Source organism: Xenopus laevis, chromosome 6L (genome assembly GCF_017654675.1).
Source record: "Xenopus laevis strain J_2021 chromosome 6L, Xenopus_laevis_v10.1, whole genome shotgun sequence".
In the NCBI taxonomy this organism is placed as follows: domain Eukaryota; kingdom Metazoa; phylum Chordata; class Amphibia; order Anura; family Pipidae; genus Xenopus; species Xenopus laevis.
In genome coordinates this window covers 21,859,719-21,871,744 of record NC_054381.1, presented here as the reverse complement: position 1 = coordinate 21,871,744, position 12,026 = coordinate 21,859,719, and the positions used below count along the sequence as shown (strand labels likewise).

The 12,026-nt window shown below is 42.1% G+C and overlaps 1 protein-coding gene across 1 annotated transcript in view; it reads right to left on the bottom strand.

Moving 5' to 3' along the window:
* Nucleotides 1-6,864, bottom strand: part of itgb1.L (integrin subunit beta 1 L homeolog) — a gene marked incomplete at its 5' end in the record, with an annotated part of 34,633 nt that extends 27,769 nt beyond the window's left edge. The window contains 1 exon segment of the mRNA NM_001087817.1: nt 6,854-6,864.
* Nucleotides 6,865-12,026: the final 5,162 nt, after the last annotated feature.

The following is a 12,026-nucleotide window of genomic DNA, read 5'->3' as shown; positions in this document are numbered from 1 at the left end:
CTTCTGGAGCATCTCTCTGCACAAACACCACACAGGCATTTGAACCTGCCCAGGATATAAGTACAGGTATGGGACCTGTTATCCAGAATGCTTGGGACCTGATAAGGGATCATTCCATAATTTAGATCTTCTTATCTTAAGTCTACTAGAAAATCATGTAAATATTGCTTCAAATAAGGATTATATTTCAGTTGGGATCATGTGAAAAGGTATTGCTTTATTATTACAGAGAAAGGGAAATCATTTTCAAAAATTTGGATTTTTGGGATAAAATGGAGTCTATGAGAGATGGCGATCACGTAATTCAGAGCTTTCTGGATAAGGGGTTTTTGGGTAATGGATCCCATACCTGTAGTGATGTTTAGTGTAGAAAGCTCCCTCCATCTCTGTAAGATCCATATATTTGCCACCCTCATATGTGGGCCTACAATTTATAAACCCTATGCAGAACCCATGAGAAGACTGGCAACAGGCTGATGTGGCCCTAGCCCAACCGGATGTTATAACGGCCCAAGAGATTCAGTCTGTCCGATTATCAATGGACTGGATGTCCAACATAATAGCCAGGACACTACTTCCTGCTTTTCAGCTCTCTTGGTTTACACTGGCTGGTTACCCTGGTTACCACGCAGTAACTAATCAGTGACTTAAGGGGGGGGGTGGAGGCACATGGGACACAACTGTTGTTGCTTTTGAATCTGAGCTGAATGCGGAGGATCAATTACAAACTCACTGAACAGATATGTCCCATGTAGCCCCCCCCCCCCTTCAAGTTGCTGACTAACTCAGAGTTAGAGAGCTGAAAAGCAGGAAGTAGTGTTCTGGCTATTATGTTACACATCCAGTCACTGCAGCCTTTACATATTACATTTTTGGCTAACTAACTATATTAGAAACATTTATTTTGCACAGCCTATTTACCCAGTTTTTATTTTCACACTGAACTATTCTTTTAAGTTTAGTATGTTATAATAGTTTTCTCATTATTTGATTTCTTCTGACTCTTTCCTGCTTTCAAAAGGGGACCACCAATCCCATCTAAACTCAAATGCTCTGTAAGGCAACACATGTTTTGTTATATCTACTTTTCATCACTCATCTTTCTATTCAGGCCTCTCCTATTCATATTCCAGTCTTGTTTAAATCAATGCATGGTTGCTAGGGTAGTGTGGACCCTAGCAATGAGATTGCCGACACTGCAAACTGGAGAGCTGCTGAATAAAAAGCTAAATAACTCAAAAGCCACAAATAATAAAAAATGAAAACCAATTGCAAATTGTCTCGGAATATCACTCTCTACATCATACTCAAAGTTAACACAACCCCTTTAAGACGGCAACATAGCGTTGTTTCATTTGCTTACCCCACAAGTGCAAATGAGAGGATCTCATGAGGAAGATCTGCAGTTTCTCTAAAGCTGGCCATAGATGCAAAGATCTGATCGTTCGAATCCTCGAACTTCCCCATCCGCCGACCTGCCACTAACCATTCAGATCAAATAAAGTAGTAAAAGAACAGATCAGCCGATGTTCTGCCCCTGACAGCAATCGTACGAAAGTTATGTCCTACAAAAGCAGTCTCCCACTGAAAAACATGATCGGCAATACATGCAGAGATATTAACGGCAGCCGACAGAAATCTTTTAACCTGTCCGATCGACCAAACGACCAATGTTGGGACTCCCCACACATGGTCCAAAAATCGTACGAATCCTCAATTCGTACGATCCGATCGTTGTGTCTATGGCCAGATTAAGTTCCATATCTACGGATACCCCATCCAAGCGTTAGGAACTGTTTGATTAGCAGATTGAGCTACCCAATTAGTAGATTCAATTGTAAGTTTAACTACTACCTGATTGCAGTTGGGCAGAATGGCAACCTTTAGAGCGATTTGCCCACCAACAGTACAGGTATGGGCTCTTATCTGGAAACCGGTTATCCAGAAAGCTTTGAATTATGGGATGCCCATCTTCCATTTACTATTTATAATCAAATAATTCAAATTTTTAAAAAAAAATAAATAAAAAAAAAATAAAAGCACACCCAGTCTTTTTTTCTGGAATAATAAAACAGTAGCTTGTACTTGATCCCAACTAAGATATCATTAATCCTTATTGGAGGCAAAACCAGCCTATTGGGTTATTTTAACTAACCTTTACATTAACTTATAGTATGATGTAGAGAGTGGTATTCTGAGCCAATTTGCAATTGGTTTATATTTCTTATCAATTGTAGTTTAAGTTATTTAGCTTTTTAGTAAGCAGCTCCAGTTTGCAATTTCAGCAGTCCAAGTTGCTAGGATCAAAATTACCCTAGCAACCATTCATTGATTTGAATAAAAGACTGGAATATGAATAGGAGAGGCCTGAACAGAAAGATGAGTAACAAAAAGTAGTAATAACAATACATGTGTAGCCTAACAGAGCATTTGTTTTTAGATGGGGTCAGTGATCCCCATTTGAAAACTGGAAAGAGTCAGAAGAATGCAAGCAACAAAAAAAAAAAAAAAAAAAAAAAAAAATACAAAATAAAAAATGAAGGCCAATTGACAAGTTGCTTAGAATTGGCCATTTTATAACATACTAAAAGTTAACTTAAAGGTGAATCACCCCTTTAAGGCATTGAGGTGCAAGTTATGGAGTCTCTTATCCAGAAAACTCCAGGTCCCGAGCATTTTAAATAACATTTCCTATACCTGTACTTTTAATACTACACAAACAACATGCATTTAAAGAGACAGCAATGGAAGTTACTATGTGATCAATTTTGTACTAAAGATGAGACTGCTCATTGAGACAGCACTGGAATAGACTGCTCAGAACAATACATGGCTGGCTGCAGAGTCTCATGAGCATGTGTATGGAGGAGCAAGAAAGGGGGCTTAGCCTCTTTTAGCAACCAATTTATTTTGCATATAAAGGGATTACATTTTGGTTTAATCTGATGGGCAACATGGACCACAGGCCGAGCAAGTTAAACTGTGAGATTGGGAAGAAGTCCTGCAATTTAGAAAGGCCTGAGGGGCGGAGGTATTTACATTTTTGCTACCTGGGTTCGTGCTGCTTGAAAACAAAGAAAGAAAGAAAGAAAAACACACCTTGAGGGAATGGAAAAGCTACAGCGGCAGGAACAGACACACGGCTTAACTCTTATCTAAGGACACAAGTTCAACCGCGGTTTCTGCTATACCACGTCAAGAGTCAGAACCAGCAGTGCCTTGAACATAAACCAGATAATTAACAAGTTCCTGGAGAGGAATGCATATTGCACAGTTGGTTTTCTTCAATTACACAAAAGGCGATGTTTGGGTGGAGTTCCCCTTTAATCAAGCATAAAACTGCGACTGTTGGGTCAGACTACAGAGACACAGGCAGGAAGGACTCCATTTTGTACAGGAAACCAAATCACAGCTGGAGATGTTGTCACATACACATAATAGACTTCTCCAAAAATATGTTGCACCAACAGTGCGTGAGGGATTTTCTGCAAGCAGAGAGTATGGGGCAGCAGGAATACACGGCAATATGTCTATTTGTGGGGTGATAAACCTAAAATAATATGATAATTATTAACCTACAAGGGAAAGTCACAGTGACAAATCTCTGACATAAAACTCAAATAAAAGAATATTCTCCTATTTTGCATCATGGAGTACATTAGTACAAATTAGTAGCACAATTCTGATTGGGAGAAACCTCTATATGTTTAAACAGCCAATCAGCACTGCTCTTATTAAAGGGTTTGTTCACCTTAAAAGTAACTTAGTATGAAGTAGCGAGTGATATTCTGAGACAATTTGCAATTGTTTTTTATTTGTGGGGTTTTTGTTTTAGTGATTTAGCTTTTTATTCAGCAGCTCTGGTTGTTAGGGTCCAAACTACCCTAGCAACAATGCATTGATTTGAATAAGAGACTGGAATATGAATAGTAGATGGCCTAAATAAATAGAAGAGTAATAAATAGTCCAGGGACAAGTGCGATTGCCTTTTTGGAGTCTGAGGCAAATTAGAGAGGCTTCAAATGGGGTTTTTAGCCTTGCTCTGAAACAACTAGAAATTAGGCAGGTTATATATGGACTTAAAAGGTTGAACTTGATGGATGTGTGTCTTTTGTCAACCGAAATTACTATGTTTACCAAGTAAATGGTACAATACATTTGTAGTCTTACAGAGTATTTGTTTTTACATGGGGTCAGTGACCCCCATTTGAAAGCAGGAAAGAGCCAGAAGAAGAAGGCAAATAATTCAAAAACTATAAAAAAAGAAAAAATGCTGAGAATTGGCCATTCTATAACATACCGAACGTTAATTTAGAAGTGAACCACCTCTTTTAGAGATGAGACATGGTCTATGGGACCAATTAGACGCTATCAGCTGCAGGGAAAACTCCTTCTTAATCAAATAAAAAGCAGACAGTGTCCATGTATAACTAAGTTAAAAAAGGTAAAACCCAACTGGTAATGTATAGGTCACATCAAGGTGCAAATAAGGTGCTGGGGGGACACAGTGAGTACAGATTTACAAGTTGTGTGCACAGGTGCTTGGCGACAATAAGAGACTCCTGCTGGGAGCAAATGGAAATTGTTGTAATTGTTATCCACCTACTAAAGGCCTTTTGGCTTAGACCAAGTATAGTATTTGGAGGTGCACTTGTGCTGGAGGGTGGTGGTTAATGGGATGACCCTAAGCCTTGTGGGAAGGGGTTCTGAATAGTGATGTGTGGGCCAGCTCGATAGGCACAGGTTACGCAGGTTCAGGTTGAACTCTTCTGTCAACTATTCCCACCCGCGACCTTAGACTTTCAGCTTCCGACTTTCTATAAAAGGCAGAGGGAAGCCAGGTGCTGGCAGGTACGGGGTCGAGCTTTTCTCAACCTGTACATAACTAATTCTGTGAACACATTTACCCCCAGCATCCATTCTGGTTAGAGGTCGAAGATAAAAAGCATAAAGGAAAAATGCTGACGAAGGGAGGTTGTACCCCCCGAAACGTTGATATTGGTGTTGAATATAAATAAAAGAAAGGGGGTTTCCCCACTGCAGAAAAACTGGTGTGTGCGGAACTAGAATTGTTGAATTGCTGTTGCTGAGGGGCCTTGTCGGGTCGGCGGATAACCAGCACCACTAGAGCAGCGAAAGTGAGTAAATTTCCGGGTGTGCGGTGGAAACACTACAATAAAATAGGAAGAGACCCACTAATATTAAAGCAATAGCACAAGAATTTATAGAATTAAAAAAAATCTATTAGGACATGCAATAGCCCAACATGTTTCGTGCCAGAATGGGCACTTACTCATAGGGGTCGAGGATATAAAGCAACCACCCCAGTCGTTGGACTATCTTTCACAAGGCGCGGCTACTGGCAGATTCATTTTTTCACACTTTTGGCTGAATGAAAGCTGCTTGGGCATCAATTAAATTAACAAAAAAGGGGCGCATACAGGCTGTGAGACCCTATGCTAGGCACACGTATGGGCACCAGGCCATAAGTGAATATAAGTGGCTTCAATGTCAGCCAAGCCATTATGTAAGGCCTGCGGGCCGCTTGCTCTTAAGGTGGCCATACATGGGCAGATTAAAGCTGCCGATATCGGTCCTTTAGAGCAGGGGTCCCCAACCACTGGGATGAGGATCAGTGGCGGGCCTCAGGCTGTGCCGAACTGGTCCCAGCTGCAGAGTCTATAACTGCAAAAACAATGAAAAAGGCCCTAATTACCTGAATTCCAGCTTCCTGATGCTCCATTGCCATAACAACCACTATGCAAAGCCCAATTCTACCCATTGGGATAAAGACCAAAATACAGTTTTTTTTTTTGGTTAGCCTGAAATGCACCCGCATATCTACACCCCCCACCCTGGTCCTCATAAAAATTGTATTGCTTGAAACTGGTCCGTGGTGCAAAAAAGGTTTGGGGCCGCTGCTTTAGACCGATTCGGCAGCTTATCTGCCCACGTGTGGCGGCTCCCAATGGGTACTCCCGAATGATATTAGGCCAAAAACCGGGCAGATATTGATCGGTCAAGTTTGATTTTTTTTCTACGTTCCACGACCGCATTGGCTAGGTCCTGCGACCCGTCGGTGCCCATTTGCAGCATTGTAATCTGATTATCGCCCAGCCGTTAATGGGCATATCTATGGGATCTTATAGTGTATGGCCACCTTAAGAGGACGGTGCTAGAGGACAGCAGCCAAATGAAGCGGTAGAATCGCTCTATTAAACTAACACTCCCGTGTCCCCTGCAGAGCAGACAGGGAGAAGGGGACAGTGTCGGCCGGGACCTGGTTAATAATATCCTGGTTAATAATATCTATGGTTATGGTAATGATCTACTGTTAAAAATAAACAGATAAAGAGGAGACTGCTCCCCCCTCACCACTCCCAGGATGTCCTCTGCCTCCCTCTGTGCACATTCCTGTAGGGAAACTCCCTGCTGCCTCTGTTGGGAGGGGGTTACACTTGCAGCCATAGCCCCAATCACTTATACAGAGCCCCCTGCACACACAACCCACATACACAACGAATGCACTTAACTGAGAGCTGGGGCCCCAACAGGGAAGAATCCCACCACAAGGAAAGTTTTAAATAAGAAGTTGCCCCTACGCAAGGTCACCCCCCTCTCCAATCAACTCAGTATCTACTCCAAAAAACCCGGAAGTGAAAAGCTCCAGCTGTAATGGACTACAAGTCCCACAATCCCCAGCCAGTCACTTCCCAACAGCTGTACGAGCCCGAGGTCTATCGCTGTATGGATTCCCCACAACTAGCACTGCGTTAGTCACACTAGGCAGCCACAAGAAGAGTGTGAGGGCGGCCAGAGAGAGAAAACTTGGGAACACATGGAAGTAGCTCACCTTATGCGCGTGGCCCTTGGATAACAGGGTCGGCGGTACGGTGCCCGAGACGGGCAGAATGCCAGGCACTAAACGCGGCCTCCGACTCCAGGCGGACCTGCGCGCTGAATGAAGTCTCCGCTCTCTGTAACGGTCCCCTCCCGAGTAGCACCCGACCAGCGCTGACGCACCACAAGAGCGCCCCCGCCACACGCGAACGCGCACAGCCAAAGCAATAAGCGCCGCAGGAAGCGCATTCCAGGCCTGTGACGTCAGGCTGTGGGAGGACGGGACTAGCTGGCCACGTGGGAGCGCGCTGGATGGGGGCAGGGCATTGGCTCCCACATGTGAGTACAGCAGCAGCAGGGTGGGCCAGACTTTATTACCCTGAGATCTATTCTTGACACCTGGCCCCAACAGGAGATCTACCTTGGTAAAAATAGTGGGCTGTCTACCATACCGCACAAGAAAAAGTATCCCAAGCCAGGTCTGGACTGAGAATTAAAATTCACCTACATCCCCAAACAGCCCCACCAGCCCACTAAATAATGATTTTCTATGGGACCTTATAGCAGCCCCTCTGGCATGTGCCAGAACCCACAGATTGCCAGTCCGGGCTCGTCCCAAGTCCATAAAGCCAGTAAAACACCTGCTGGGGCGGCACCCTTAAAAAAGCCCTTGGCCCTCCCCCAATTCGCTCAGTACTTACTTTTTTTTTTCCGTTTATGTCCATCGCACATGTTGCTCTGCCCCTTTTGCGTCACTGTGCGCGACTGCACCCCCTTTTACATCACGGACCGCCCCTTTTTGTTCCCACCCCCCACCGGGCAGTAACATTTTTTAGAAAAGATGGCAACCCTACCTGGCAGGTGTTTTACCAGAAGCTTATTCAATGTACCTTAATTAATCAATCATTGCTGTATCATAAATCACAAAATTGTTTCAAAATCCGAATGTCTCAATTGTACCCTAACCTTTACTTTGTAAACTCTAATATATATGCTTTTATTTTGGCTTGTTCATAACCTTTCACTGCCATATGCTGCACTAGAGTAGTGAAACCATTCTGCACGTCTGAAAAATATTTGTGAATGAAAGTATCAGCATATGGTGAAACAAGATATTTTTTATAAACCTACATCAGGGATATACCCCTAGAGCTCCATGAATTTGGAGATTTCCAGTCTTAAAATGGATCTAAGCAGAGGAGCTCAGCTTTGTTTTTTCACATGTGAGGCTTATTCAATGTCTTTGAAGAAAGAGACAGCTCAAGGGAGCAAGCATTTGCAAATATCAGTTCCATATGATCCTTCAGATAACCTTTGCCATAAAAGTGAAATTTGGGGTCAGTTGTTTTTTTTTTCACTTAAAATCTTTACAGCGATCATTCCTCTACAAGGAAGTGACCTATCCCCATACACATTAAGTGAAACTATCACTGGTTATAGAGAGAATCTGTTCCTCATTCAGTAAAGTCCAGGGGCGTTGCATTTTTTATTAGCACATTTGAGCTGACAATAATAACTTATATAGGCATCATTCCTGGGATCCTTGGGCACCGAGAATGATGGACTTTGACAGATGTACATTAAAGAGGCCTGTGGTCTACTTAAAGGGGAATTATTGCGAAAATTAAAATTTTATATAAACTTAAGCATACTGAAATAAGAAGTTTTCTAAATATAATCAATTAAAAAGTATGCACTGTTTCTGAAATAATCACGTTTATCTTCACTATCCCTCTCTCAGCATCTGTTTCTCTTCATTCTCTCTTCATGCAGGAGTTGGGTGTCAGATATTCATTGACAGTTAGATCCAATATATCTTATAGGGGGGTTCCTTTTGCCTAGAAGATGTATTAGAGCTCACTCTATTAAAATCACCAGACATCATGTCTCTCTACATGCAGGATTTGTGCAAAAGGCAATAATTTTGTTAGATTTTGTTTGTACTGGAATCAGTTATTTGAGTGAGCACTAATACATCTGCTAGGAAAGGAGCCCCCCTATAAGATATATTGGATCTAACTATCAATGAACATCTTAATATGTTCTTAGATCATTTAGCTACTGCAAAATGAACACGTTACTGCATTTTATATGGGCTAGGGCCAACCAAAATGGCAAGGGGACAGTCACTCCTTAAACTTCTTAACAGTGCAAGAATGTAGCTTTGCATTTGGCAGGCAAAGAGTTAAACTGAAATCAAACTGAATGCAGTGTTGTATTATGGCTTTAATTGTATTTAAATTATCATTGTTATGTAGAATTAAAATGCCTTATTTATTCAGGAAATGGTATTGGACTTATTTATTTAAGTGTTCTTGAATGCTGTTCATTAAAAAAAATGTGGCACTCTATAACCATCTGTATTTACAAGAAATAATTCATCTTTAACTGTGTATAGGTGAAATGTACTTTATTTGGAAAATTGCTTTATTAGCTCATTTAATGGTTTGAGTAAGGCTCATTCCTATGTAGTACCACCAATTTCTTAGTAACTCAACATTAATGTCCTTACACTTCATGAAGACAGTTCTCTATACCAAAACAGGACTTTAGCACAGGAATCAGGAATGAGCTCATTTGCAAAGGGTCTGATCAAGCTAAAACCTTGCCTATAATGAGTCAGTGGAACATGAATCAGCTGGACAGCTAATTCACCAAGCTGTTTGGCTTGTGGATGATCATCCAGTTCTGGCTGCGAAAGTAAGTTAGAGCAGAGTAATTTATAACAATATGAGGAATCAAGGATGTTTTCTGTAAGGATATAAAGTCACAAAGCCACAGGCTCACTGCCTAGATATAAGTCACAGAACTGTGAGGTGTCTAATAGAAATTTAGGTGGGTGTGCAATGTATTATCCCAAATGAACGAGTCATGATTTCACAATGTATGGATACAATGTCCTCTACTATGGTGTTAAAGGATGTGATAAGTCACAGATTGGTTATGGTACTATATAAAAGTACAACCCAAGTCCCAGACAGGTGATCTTTTGCTAAAACACTCTGAGGGACATTTCCTTGGAGGGGCACACTCCCTACCTTTCCAAGTCAGTTTGAGTGCTTGCTGGATACTGTCATGAAAGTCAGTAGGGCACCTTGTTGTTTTGGTTTTGGGCTGCTATTAACTTTATACATGCAGACAACATCAGGCTCATTCCTTCTGATACCAGCAGTCTATAACAAAAAATATGGACCCTTACTTTTAGTACACAAAGGCTACAGTACTGTAAAATATAGTAACCAATGGTGCCTATAGTAACAGTGGGATAATAGTCTCTGGGAAAGGAGTGTGACTGTGGGATAACAGGTATAGTAGGGAGAGATGGTGCCTATAGTAACAGTGGGATAATAGTCTCAGGGAAGGGAGTGTGACTGTGGGATAGCAGGTATAGTAGGGAGAGATGGTGCCTATAGTAACAGTGGGATAATAGTCTCTGGGAAGGGACTGTGGCTGTGGGATAGCAGGTATAGTTGGGAGAGATGGTGCCTATAGTACCAGTGGGGTAATAGTCTCTGGGAAGGGAGTGTGACTGTGGGATAGCAGGTATAGTAGGGAGAGATGGTGCCTATAGTAACAGTGGGATAATAGTCTCAGGGAAGGGAGTGTGACTGTGGGATAGCAGGTATAGTAGGGAGAGATGGTGCCTATAGTAACAGTGGGATAATAGTCTCTGGGAAGGGAGTGTGACTGTGGGATAGCAGGTATAGTAGGGAGAGATGGTGCCTATAGTAACAGTGGGATAATAGTCTCTGGGAAGGGAGTGTGACTGTGGGATAGCAGGTATAGTAGGGAGAGATGGTGCCTATAGTAACAGTGGATAATAGTCTCTGGGAAGGGAGTGTGACTGTGGGATAGCAGGTATAGTAGGGAGAGATGGTGCCTATAGTAACAGTGGATAATAGTCTCTGGGAAGGGAGTGTGACTGTGGGATAGCAGGTATAGTATGGAGAGATGGTGCCTATAGTAACAGTGGGATAATAGTCTCTGGGAAGGGAGTGTGACTGTGGGATAGCAGGTATAGTAGGGAGAGATGGTGCCTATAGTAACAGTGGATAATAGTCTCTGGGAAGGGAGTGTGACTGTGGGATAGCAGGTATAGTAGGGAGAGATGGTGCCTATAGTAACAGTGGATAATAGTCTCTGGGAAGGGAGTGTGACTGTGGGATAGCAGGTATAGTAGGGAGAGATGGTGCCTATAGTAACAGTGGGATAATAGTCTCTGGGAAGGGAGTGTGACTGTGGGATAGCAGGTATAGTAGGAAGAGATGATGCCTATAGTAACAGTGGGATAATAGCCATTTCAGGAAATATGCAATTTTCAGTCATATTTGCCACAATTGCCCTATGATATACCTAGACAATTGTTGGCATAGTTGTCTTGTAAAGCAGTTGGGAGCTCTGTAATGGGAAATCTTAGAATATGATTTGTTGGGTTTAGCCTTAGAGTGCCCCCCCATAGCATTCTTCTTGCTAAATTGGGCATGTTAGATGGCTCAGTCACAAATAGCAATTTTATGTCTGTGGTTATATTTACTTGTCACTGGAAGTTATGGGTCTTTTCTGTCACAACTCCATTCTATTTTCTTGTATGTGATTTAACCGGTGCCATACTGATTTAAAAATCAGTAGGGGCCCCATCAATGCACAGAGCCCAGAATGATGCAAATTTGGTGGGGTTACTCGCAAAACATTGGGTGGAGTTTGGGTGGGTCTGTGGTAGGGACTGGCAAATCACAAATTGTAGATATCACTCTGGCGAACCGATTTCTCTAGTCAGCAATCACTTTATTTGAAAAATGCACGACATGTTTCGGATCGGGTGATCCTTCCTCAGGTGCTCATATAAACAATGTACATATCATATAACAGTGTACAGAGGACTGGCAAATCAGTGGCATGGGAAGTCAGGCTTAGGGGGGCCCACAACTACTACTACTATTATTAATACTTCTACTACTACTAATAATAATAACATGTATTTATAAAACACAACATACAGTATTCCATAACGTTTGAGAATGAATGGGTGTATACATTAAATATAGAAGAAAACATACACAATCATCAATACAAGAGGTAAAAAGGGCCCTGCCCAAAACAGCTTACCATCTAACAACGCTGATGCCAGGGACATTGGCATATGGTTTATTCCAAAGGTAAAATAAATGGACCATGGTGAAAGAAAA